Source organism: Prionailurus bengalensis, chromosome F2 (genome assembly GCF_016509475.1).
Source record: "Prionailurus bengalensis isolate Pbe53 chromosome F2, Fcat_Pben_1.1_paternal_pri, whole genome shotgun sequence".
NCBI lineage: Eukaryota > Metazoa > Chordata > Mammalia > Carnivora > Felidae > Prionailurus > Prionailurus bengalensis.
This window is the reverse complement of record NC_057353.1, coordinates 69861902-69873468: the sequence shown is the minus strand read 5'-3', so window position 1 is coordinate 69873468 and position 11567 is coordinate 69861902. Positions and strand designations below refer to the sequence as shown.

At 40.0% G+C, this 11567-nt stretch overlaps 1 long non-coding RNA gene across 1 annotated transcript; it reads right to left on the bottom strand.

Annotated features, from left to right (window-relative positions):
* Positions 1–4115: 4115 nt before the first annotated feature.
* LOC122495808 lies at positions 4116–5110 on the bottom strand. Its single transcript, XR_006300583.1, has 2 exons — positions 4798–5110; positions 4116–4453 (listed from the first exon to the last, which is right to left on the bottom strand). It is a non-coding gene; the product is annotated as an uncharacterized LOC122495808 (long non-coding RNA).
* Between the last annotated feature and the right edge of the window lie 6457 nt (positions 5111–11567).

The following is an 11567-nucleotide window of genomic DNA, read 5'->3' as shown; positions in this document are numbered from 1 at the left end:
AAACTGACCAACCTCTTCTCCACCTCAGCCTCTTATACGTTCTGTTCCCCCTGCCTGGAAGGCTCAAGCCTTATTATGATTTTTTTAATTGATGGCTTTAAGTCTCAGCTTCGAGGCCCCCTCCTAAGGAAGATGCTCCTGATCCTGGGTCTAAACTGAGGACCCTCCCCCAGCCCCTGTCATGTAATTCCCTCTCACATGTAAGCCAATACCTCATTATTTCCTTCACTACACTCACAATAACCTTTAACCTATGTTTTCTGGTGCTCCCTACAAGACTGGAAGCTCTGTGATGACAGGAATGAAGTCCTTCTTGTTATGATTCACTTCTCAAGGCCAGTCACAGAGCAAGAGAGAAATGACAATTCCTGAATGGCCTCGGAAGCCTTAAAGATTCTTGGCATAGGAATGGGAACCAGAGCTCACCTGGTCAAAACCTTTTGTTTTACAAGTGAGAAAGTCAAGATCCAGGACTTGTAATGAGCTCTCCTGAGGCCCCCCAGTCAATGCCTGCCTGGTGTCTCCTGGTGTTTGGGGGCATTCTTCACTATCAAGTTCTCTTGCCCTAGGCTTCTGGAAATTATGCAATAACTACAGATCGTTAATGAAATAATCTGACAGGAAAACCAACACTTCATGCATTTCAACCTTTCACTGAGAAATGAAAGCAAAGCCTAAGGAAATGCCATCTGACTAATTTCTAACCAAGGCAAATCTTCTCTCTTAGTCACCCCTAACAAAAATGTCAATGTTCTACAACCACAGTGAAAGCTGCCAAGGTCCATGGCAGCTTCCCAGATCGGTTCTGGCCTACAAGGGGATCTGGGGTACACTGCAGAGCAGAGTGGTTTAGTGTTTCCGTGGCAAACAGAGAAAAACTAGCACCTTAAACAGACATTACCTTTCTTTGACCTCATCTGTGGTCTATTTGCCAGTTTACTGTATTCACGTTCCTGTTTCTTTCCCTCTCAGGGTCTCAATTTTCTTGTTTCTACAATAGGATGGTTGATATTGGGGTCCTTTGGCCTTGATATTCTATAGTTTTGATTTATGGAGTTCATTCTCCTTGATCTTTAATGAGGATATATGATTTGCAGAGCACTTTTCTTAGATCTACTGTGCACAGGAAGCCAGGTGATCACTTCAGCTCATAATAGCATACCATTAACATCCTCTACTGTCCTGAGCACATGTAAGGTGCCAGTGAATCCTGGAGCTAACACCTCCTGTTTTATGCACCCTACGTTCTCACTGTCTCTGCCAGACCAGTATATTCACAGGGAGGGAAGGACATCCTCAAAGCTGATGATGGGGCTTGTAATAGACAATGCAGGGTAGCCTGACTACCTGACCACAAAGGATCCTTTCCAAGACTGCCAACATTGCCTACCAAATGCCAAATGACTGTGGCACTTGTTATTTAATCTACAAATATGTACTAAGCAACTCTTAGGTGATACGCATCGTGCTAGGTACTGAGGAATCAGAAATAATTAGAAAATGATCCCTGCCTTCTAGAAATACACAGTCTCATGGTGAGGTAGGCAGGCGAGCTATTATCATGCAGTGGGATATGTGCACGAGTAAAGCAGCTTTCTCTTGGTTTCCTCACAGGAAAGGGTATCACTAACTTCATCTGGGGCCTTTAGAATGGGCTTTGTAGAGCAGCATATTTGAACTGGCTCATGGAGGGGAAGAAAGAGTTTACCTGGTAGATACAGAGGAAATCCACCCCTCGTGGAGAAGTAACAGCACACAAAAGTATTGAGTGTGGGCTTGGGATCTTTTAGAATCGGTGAGGAATGTGGGATGATTTTGTGGTGACATCAGGGAAGGGAGAAGACGAAGAAGGGGAGAGTGGAGATGATGCTGGCGAACAGGTCAGAGTTGGATTGAGAAGGGTTTTATATACTATGTTAATGGGTTTGGACTCCATTCTACACAGAAGAATGGAGATCTGGGCCAATGTGTGTGTGTGTGTGTGTGTGTGTGTGTGCATGACACAATCAGGTTTGGGTGTTTAGGAAGAAAATGGCAGCATGGGAAGGATGGAGAATGTAAATTAGGCACAAGAGAATACAGCTTCTGGGGAACAATGGACATTCTGGTAGCTACACTGATGAGTAAGTGGGGAGGTAAGCTTTGGAAAAGTGTTTTGGAGCTGATCGGTGAGTGCAAGGTTATGTATTTATACTAAGGAGTTTATGTCAAAAGATATGGCTAGGACTGCTACTCAAAGCTTTTTTTCCTGTGGTTTGTATGACAGTTGTCAACGGAACACATACTGGGAGCCCTGCATGGCACTGAGTTGTGTGGATTGAAATAATCTATGCTGAAGACAGGACTTTTCTACAGGAGGCAAAAGTTTCCCACCTCCTGTATATGCTTATGGCTAAAGTCACGTCACGCCTCAAGGAGTGCGTGGTTGACATTCTCTCATGCAGCTTTGACAAATTTCTGGCATCTCAGATCCTCCATTAGCCACCACACAGGAAAGCTAACCTCGAGTCTGGCTCCATCACAGTTGCAGAAAAGCTCACCTGCATTCTCAAGAAGCAGGCCAAATACGACTGTGCTCCTGAATGTAACAGGGACAAGAGGACCAGTGTGAAATCCGGATCTTTGGAGGAAAGAATGCATACATTTAAAATGAATAAACAGAATTCTTCTCTCTTCTTCCCATTGGCAATGCATCTGAAGGCCTTGACTCAGCATTAGTGGGCCTTTAATGCTCATGCTTGCCCATCCCTCTCGACGGTGATTGATTCCATTGTTGGCTGTTTTCGCTACATGAATGTGGGATCTTTGGAGTGCCTAATTCTTTGCAAGTTCCATTGGAGGGTGGAAAAGCTAGAACAAGCTGTAACCAGTCCACGGCCCAGTGACTCAGGAGCTTAAGCATTTAACTAATTAGCAGAGAAGAATGTGGCAAAGATTGCAGTTAATAAGAATGAAAGAAGAATCACTGGGGCCTAAGTTATGCAAGCTTCTATTTCCTTTTGGGACCATATCAGAACTTCAGGAGAAAGGCTACCTTTTACCTTTGAGGAATTTTCAGTTTTTTTTTTTTTTTTTTAATTGGTGACTGACGAAGAGAACAATTTCAACACCTCAGAAAAATGCCTCATCATTTCCTCTTGTGAAATCTGGGTGCTTTTGTATGAATTCATGTTAGGAATGTGGATCCCCATCCATGAGGGTCATTTTTAACCGAAAGCTGCTATCGAGTGGTAGTGCTGGTTAGAAAGGGCAGAGTACTTGTCTTCCCCGAGCATTCTATGACCTATATTTATCCTTTGAAGGCAAGAAAATGTCATATGTGAGAGCACAGTCTTTTGTCAAATATGTGAAAATCCCAGCTCAACCTCTTCCTAGTTACAAGACTGTCCTCTCTGAGCCTCAGTTTTCTCATCTCTGAAATGGGACGAATTATATCTGCTTCCCAGGGGGTTCTGAGGATTAAATAACAACCTGTGAAAAATATTAACCTGGTGTCAGGCACACAATATTCATTTAACCTTATGGTTGTTATTATTAACAAAAAATAAAAGAAAGAGAAAATGCACACTTACATTGTCTGTTCACATTCATAGTGGTATTTACTCAGGTTGTAAATGGGATTTTTCCAAGTAAAGGGAAAAGTCTGGCTTCTACTTTTATTAGATAAAAACGGTGAGTTAAAAAAGTTACCTTTATGAATGATAATTCCTAGTGGTAAAGAAAGATAGAATTTTAATACTTTATTTTTTGACCTTTTTGTTTAGTTTTTGTTTATTTTTTCCTGCCTCATTTCAAAAAAGAATTTCAAAGTAGGTTATAAACCTATAAACAAAGACAAACTAAATTAGGATTAACTTTTTTCACCCATAATTTGTTTTCCCCTATAATCTTCTCAACATTTAAAAAAGTTGTATAATTCCCAAATTGACAAATAGAGGTTGCTGAATACGTATTTATTGAATTTAATTGAAATGAGCAGAAAAAAATTTAATAAATGTTTTTCTTCGAGAACTTTTTTTTGTCAACATATGTTTCTTAAGTTTGACCATAATATGGATTTCAACTTAGAAATAACGAGATCTCTTTGTATTACTTAAAAGCTCATGTTAATCCACTTTAAAATTAATTTTGATACTTTAATTATTTTGAAAAGGCATTAAATTCACACAGTCCAAAATCGGAAAGGTACATAAAGCATCCGTGGAAATTTCTCTCCTATTCTTGTTCTTCAGTCAATCACTTCTACCTGGAGGCATCCTATGTTCTCAATTTCTGGTTTCGATCCACTGTTGAAGTTTGTGAAAGAACACCAGGCCAAGGTCAGCATGTGGAACAATGACCACTGCTTGCCTTTGAGATTAGAGACGTGTGGGTTCTATCATGGATTCTTCTCCTTAGTAGCTTCACGTCTTTGGGCAAGGGGCTTGCCATCTCCAAGATCCAGTCTCTAACTCTGTAAGTGAATAATTTCTTTGCTGGGAGGTTTATGAGGTTTAAAAAAAAGGATACATGCAAGTAAAGACCACATTCTTTCATCTTCTGTGTATTTCAGTCTTTGGACCTAAAGCTCCTTTGACTGTTACGTGCTTTAGTGACTCGAATGCATGTTTAAAACTTTCAGACTGGTCGTTTGAAAGATGAGGGAAATACTGAGGCATTTCTTCATCTCCCCATTTCTGGGGTTGCTGCGTGAATGTTGATGCATTTATGCATGTAAGATCCATGGACTTTCCATGTATTCCTCACTGCTATGGGCTTCCTTTCCCCTCCAGCTGTATCCTTCTTATTCTTACTCACCCAATTCCAACGCCATTGACTTCAGAAAACCCTTTCCTGGCCAAATGGAGCAGGAATTAGATTTCCTTTAGTTCAAGTCCACCTTTCTTCTACAAATGTAACGGACTCTACAGTGTGGTGGTTATGTGTGTTAGTTTTGGAGGCACACAGACCTTGGTTGGAATCTGGACTTTGTCACTTTCTAGCTAACTAACTTCAGGCATCGAACTTACTGTGCCTAAACTTCAGTTTTCTCACTGGAAAATTAAGCTAGAAATACCTCCACCCCTGGGATATTTGAGGATAAAAGGAAAAATATAATAAAAGCACCTGATATGTAGCAAGTGACCAGTAAATGGTGGCTTTTGTAATTATTATTCCGAGACACAGGAGAGGCCTAGATACCTTCCAAATGCTCTTCCCTGTCTGGCCAGCAAAAATGGGGGCTTATGGATATGCAAAGAAGCTAGTGTTTTATAATGGTGGTTAATGATGCGTGGTACTTCTAGTTGCCATTTGCATTTTGTTTCACATCACGGTCTTCAGTGCATCACTGAGTAAGTGTTGACTGCATTCACGAGAATAGGCTAGAACTAAGCATTGTGGAAGAGTATCGAGAGTACATCAAATCTGCTTGCAAATTTAGCTTCTTGTATTATGGTTGCTTTTCTACCTTCCTTCCTCCCTCCCTCCCTTCCTTTCTTTCATTTCCCTGACTCACTCCTTCCCTTTGTTCCTTGTCTATTGTAGAAAATAAATAATAGACTGGTTCTGCTTTCAAGGAAGACACAAGGGAAGAAAAATCGTAATTTATTAGATGGCATTCACACCCAGTCCTGGTGCTAGACACACTTTCTACATGTTCTCATTTAGTCTTCACAGCAGCCCTGAGGTATTAATTGCCCAGAAAGGGTAACCAAGTTGTCACCAAAGTCACACAACTAACAAGCAAATCTGGGATTTGAAAATAAGACTCTCTGATTCCATACGTAGTTGGTAAATGTGGGCACAATGTGTGTGTGTGTGTGTGTGTGTGTGTGTGTGTGTTGAAAATATCAAATATCACAAGTTCCCTGAAGACACTAGATTCACTCTTTGGCAGACTGATGGTGTCTCTTGTCCCAAACTCCATCTTGCTCTCCGTTCTTGCACTTGGAGAAAGTGAATAAGTTTTGGGGTCCGCAAGCCTTCAATGTTCTTTTACTTTTTCTGAGGTTGGAAAATAATCTTCATATCTTTCCCCTGGAGCTTCCACTCTTGTTATCTGCTCACTCCTGATGTGTGCTTGCCTCATCACCAAAACATGGTGCCTGACAGCATCCTTGGTGCCCAGCAAATGTTTGTTTAATGGATGAATTAATAAATAAATGGGGGAGTGAAGGAGAGTTGCTGATATTAAGTCATTTATGTGTTGGCCTTTGTCTTGTTCTTCTGGATTTCTGATATTGGTTTCTAGCAGAAGCTCAAAACCCCTCTTTGTTCTTCTGCTCCTCTAAGTTACCCTTCCATACACATGCACAAAGATGGGGAGGAAGGCTAATTTGGGCAATCAGTTTCAGGATGCTAACTGAGTGGTTTTAAAGAAGTGGAGACATAGGGATTGGATAAGAATCTTTATGGGGAAATGTGGATATGGCCTTTAAAAATGGAAAAGTCCAAAATCTATGAAAAGTAGAGGATTAGGGTTTTGGTCCACTTTAATTTGAGGTTAGTTGGCAATGCTTTGTCCAGGAACAAAAGGAATTTTCCGTGTAGTCTTGTCTGATTCACTGGAGTTTCACATTGGGGTTTGGGGCTAACAACTCAGCTAATACTTATTACTTTTCCTTTCTCTCAGAGATATAAAGGGAAAGGGTGGTCATGGACATTGGTGAGATTCAGATATTTACAAGTTCCTGGCCAAATACCGTATCTTTCGACACCAGTCTCACCCCTACCCTCAAAAGTGACTTCTTATTTCAATGCCCTTTCTCAGTGTTCTATCTGATTGTTTGAAAGCCATGAGGCAATCATATTCTCCATGCTGACACGTTCATCTCATTTCTGATGGGTTAAGTGCTAAATATACTTAACTCCGAGATAGTGTTAAGATTTAATCTGTGGGATTCTGGGGAAGAGAAGTTAAGGTGTTAATCTCATTTACTGGATGATTTGGGTCTCAAACTGATTTATCAATAAGTGTTTCTCATTTTGACCACTTTCTTGGGGGAAACTTCTTGGACTTTGCTCCTTCTTCACTGCACCTTTTCCCCTCAACAGATATCAAAGTTTGAGGATACTAACATACTAATAGAGAAATCAATTAGTTCTCTTAGTGCTCTCACAATGTGATTCCTGGGAATTGCTGATTCACCAAATTCATCTTGGTCCGGTGTATATTTACCACTTAACCCATCAATTCTCTCAAACTCCTTTGGGTTTCAGATCCCATTGGCAATTAATAATACACTAAGATAAAAGCATGGTGTTTTTGCCGAGAATGCTGTGGATCTGCTCTCTCTGGGGTACATGGAAAAGTCCTTAACTGCAGTCCTGATCTACCATTTACATAGTAGATTCTCTATAATCATTTGCCTTGTTCAGGTTGGTGATTTTAGTCTCTCATCTCTGAATGACTGAACATGTCTAATTCCCATTTTAATCATATTACCTGGATGAGCAAAAGTAGCTCTACACTGATTTATGCATTTTAGCTGCCAAGGAAAAAAAAACCCAGTCCCACGTGATGCTTAACCTATATTGAGGGCAGCGACAGGCCATAGGCATTGGTGTTCTTGCAGACTATGAGATATTTTATGTTCTGATAAGGGATAAAAATTCCTGTCTCAAATGGCTCCCCATCATACTGAGATCTTGCAACAATAACATTACTGATTCAGACATTAATCTTAAGTATCTAGGGAGCCCTAAAACATTGTAACCCACTAGCAAGGACCATGGTAATTGCCACGTAAATCCCCTCCATAATCTAGCTCTTATTATGAAGCCAGCCAAGGTTTGGCCTTAAATCATCCTGGTTGAACAGAGCCTTGTAGAAACACTATCACCTACACCTATCTCTGCTTCTTTTCATTAACCTGTTATCCTCTTTACAAATGGGGTTTTTCGCCCACTCCCTTCCTCCAGATTAGTAATGCCCTGTTAAGTAAACAAACATGAAATTTCAAAGGGAAACTGGAAAAATAATCATTACCAGCTGCCATGTTAAGCATTGCGGAAATGCTCATGATTTGCAGAGAAAAATCCATGCTGCCCTTTGAAGGCACTCAGGCCTTTAGAGCTGGATAAATGTATAACTTCCAGGCCAGGCTCCATTCTGTTTCAACAATAAGTTCTGAACCTTGGGAAAGGTGCTGAGAAATGAACTTTGGTTTTCGCCACAATCCATCTGGAGCATTCTGTGACGACATTGACTTTGAAGTTAGGCTGACCTGGCCAATCCTACCGCTCACCAGCTTGGGTGAGTTATTCATTTCTTTGTCCATTCATTCAGTCCACAAATACTTTATGTTGTATACTTGCTAGGCACTGCCTGCACCAACCCCCTCCCGCCACCAAAAAATCCCCCCAAACGCCCAGGAAGACAATGGGAACAATGGGAACTCAAAAAAGTTTAACCAGACTCAGAAGGTCAAGGAGGGCTTCTTAGAGGAAACACTGCCTAAGATAAGACATGGAGGATGAAGAGGATCCACCTCAGTTTTCTCATCTGTGAAATGGGCATGATGTACGTACCTTGAAAGTAGTTATAACGCTAAATGAGATGACGGTCCTTAAATGAACATCTGCAATAGACTCAGATTTGGCACCTGATAAATCTTACCAGCATTTTTATCTGGTTATAACTGTTATATTTTTCATTATATACAGTTTGGAAATGGCATAGATATACTAAAAAAGGAAGAAAATAGGGGCACCTGGGTGGCTCAGGAGGTGAAACGTCTGACTCTTGATCTCAGGTCAGGTCTCGATCTCAGGGTCCTGAGTTCAAGCCCCATGTTGGGCTCTGCAATGGATGTGAAGCCTAGTTTAAAAAAAAAAAAAGAAGAAGAAGAAAAGAAAGAAAAGCCACTTGTATCCCACATTCTAAAATTTTTGTACGTTTTGTTGACATTTTAACATATTTCCTTTCAAACATTTTTATTCCTTGGTATACTCACATTTGGGAGTTATCCTCTTAATGTATTTTGGATCCTTATTATTTTAAAGTTAGCTGTGTATCCTAAGTATTTTCCCACATTGTCACACAGTCACTGTAAACATTATTTTCAATGGCTATGTACTACATCTAATGGATTTATTATAATTTAGTTAATAATTCACCTATTTCTATTCATTTAGGCTGTTTCCAATTTGTAGCTATTATAAATTGAATTTTAGACTATTATAAATCATGCTTAAATGAACATCTTTGTGCATAAATCTTTGTGCCTATTTTTGATTATTTCCTTAGGCTAGCTTCCCAGAAATAGAATGGCTGGGTCATAGGCTATGAATATTTTTAAGGCTCTATAGTAATATTGCCAAATTGTCTTCCAAAGGGGTTATAACAATTTACATTCTGACTGGGAGCGAATAAGCTGGCCTATCTCCACATGCGCTCGCCAGCTAAATCGAAGTTGCCATTACTGTTATTATTACCATGTGCCATTTAGGTCCTCAGGGGCATAAACAGGTTTTCAAAATTCAACAAGATTTTTTTTTTTTTGCCTCTAAATTTAAAAGCACTACTTATACTTTATAACTACTGGGAAAATAGAGAAAAATAAGCAAACAAACAAACCAAAGAAAACCAGAGTATGAATAATCCCGCTAATCAGAGATAACCACTCTCAAACCAGTATTTTAAAATTGTATTTTCAACGTAGATATGCGTTTTCATAATTGTTCCTCTTCATTGTCATTAGTATTCTTTTTAACATGTCATTTCAAACAATTGCCTCTACAATCATTTTTCTGATAGATACATTTTATTTTTTCTCCCACCCGTGGAGATGTTAGGAACTAAGCATCATTATCCAATTCTGTAGACTAGGGTTTCTTGACCTTGGCACACTTTGGACCAGATAATTCTTTGCCAGTGGAGGGCTGTCCTGTGCACTACAGGATGTTTATCGAATCCCTGGCTTCTACCTACCAGATGCCAGTGGTACCAGCCCACTCACACCCAGACTTGTGGCAACGAGATATCTCCAGGCATTGCCAAGTGTCCCCTGGATGGCAAACCTCCCCCGGGCTGATGCCACTGGGCTATACGACTATCCCCAACGTCCTGTGCTGCTGGAATGGCCGTGATTATCCTGGATTTAAACTACCCAGTGAGGGCACTTTCACAACCAGCTGACATGGCACATTCAAATTTTGGACAGCTCTGCTCCAAAATGTTTCCTTACATGAATCTGAGTCTTCCTGAACTTTCTAGTCATGATCTTAATTTTTCATTATATATATATATATATATATATGTATATATATGCAGATATATATACATATATATGCATATATATGTGCATATATATATATGCAGAAATATTTTGTCTTTTGTACAACTTTGCCAACATTAGAAGGCTACTAACATATCCAAATGAAACAACTCCTTTATTTTTCCCCATTCCCTCAGACATCCTTTCAATTCCCTCCCAACACTTTCTCCGTCTTCTGAGTGTGTTTCTCTTTTTCTTCTTTTACCCTCTTTTTGGTGTGAGCTGAGCAGAATAGAGGAAACCAGATTTTCCTGCCTCTATCTCAGTCCATAGACCATGAACCTTATGAAGTTGCCTTTATTTAACCATGCTTGATTCACCCAAATGGAAATTTCATATTCTAAAATTGAATATATTTCAATGTATTCAAACATCAAATTTACCTTTCTGGAGACTATATCACATCAATGACTCATATTTCATTTATTATTGACCAGAGACTCTAAAATCATTCACAAATTCCCCAGCTTGGCTTGTCTGATTAAGCTGAGAGTCAGCTGCCCCATTACTAATGACCACGTGCCTTAGAGTAACTAGATACAAAATTATAGAAATATAGACAGATATAATAGGAAGGGACCAAAGAAACTATTTGATTTCACATCCTCCTTTTATAGACCGAAACCAAGGCTCAGAGGTAAAATATTTGCCCACATTTCACAGCTACTAACTCATAGTAAGATTTCATCTGGAAGCTTGATTCCCAGACTGCTGATCGATCCTAGGACACCAAGGGAAACAATGGGATGGGTTAAGGAAAAAAAAAATATATATATATATATTTATATATATATATTTATATATAAATATTCTGTTACTGTAGGTAGATGGAGATAGGGCAAGAAAATAAAGATGGACTGCCAGGTACAATCTACAAGAGTGAGGTCTGCAAAGACAGAGAATTGACAAAAAGCTCAGGAAATTAGCTAATATGTTTTGATATCAGTGGCCAAAGACAACAAAATATGTTTGACTGGGCGGATCTGAACGGAAAAAGGAATGGATCAATCGAATACTGCGACTTCTAAGCATTTGGGTCCTCCCTTTTGTTTTTTTTTTTTTTTTTTAATTTTTTTTTTCAACGTTTATTTATTTTTGGGACAGAGAGAGACAGAGCATGAACGGGGGAGGGGCAGAGAGAGAGGGAAACACAGAATCGGAAACAGGCTCCAGGCTCTGAGCCATCAGCCCAGAGCCCGATGCGGGGCTCGAACTCGTGGACCGCGAGATCGTGACCTGGCTGAAGTCGGACGCTTAACCGACTGCGCCACCCAGGTGCCCCTGGGTCCTCCCTTTTGATAGAGCCTC